Consider the following 228-nt stretch of genomic DNA (forward strand, 5'->3'; position numbering starts at 1 on the left):
TCTTGCTGGCAGTGCAGTGTGCGTAATGCTGTGCACTCAAGCTCCGTCCTTCAGAGTTTTATTCATGTGCATAAAGTTGTATTTTAATTGCGACAGTAATTAACCTAACACGGCAATAAACCATAAACCCTATATGTAGCTATGTGACAGCGGCGAGCCGCAGTAACGTCGACGAACCGGTCACGATCTCTAATAGCCGTAACAAATACAGGTATATATCAAAACTAA

The sequence above is a fragment of the Lolium rigidum genome, chromosome 5, assembly GCF_022539505.1.
Source record: "Lolium rigidum isolate FL_2022 chromosome 5, APGP_CSIRO_Lrig_0.1, whole genome shotgun sequence".
NCBI classification, from domain to species: domain Eukaryota; kingdom Viridiplantae; phylum Streptophyta; class Magnoliopsida; order Poales; family Poaceae; genus Lolium; species Lolium rigidum.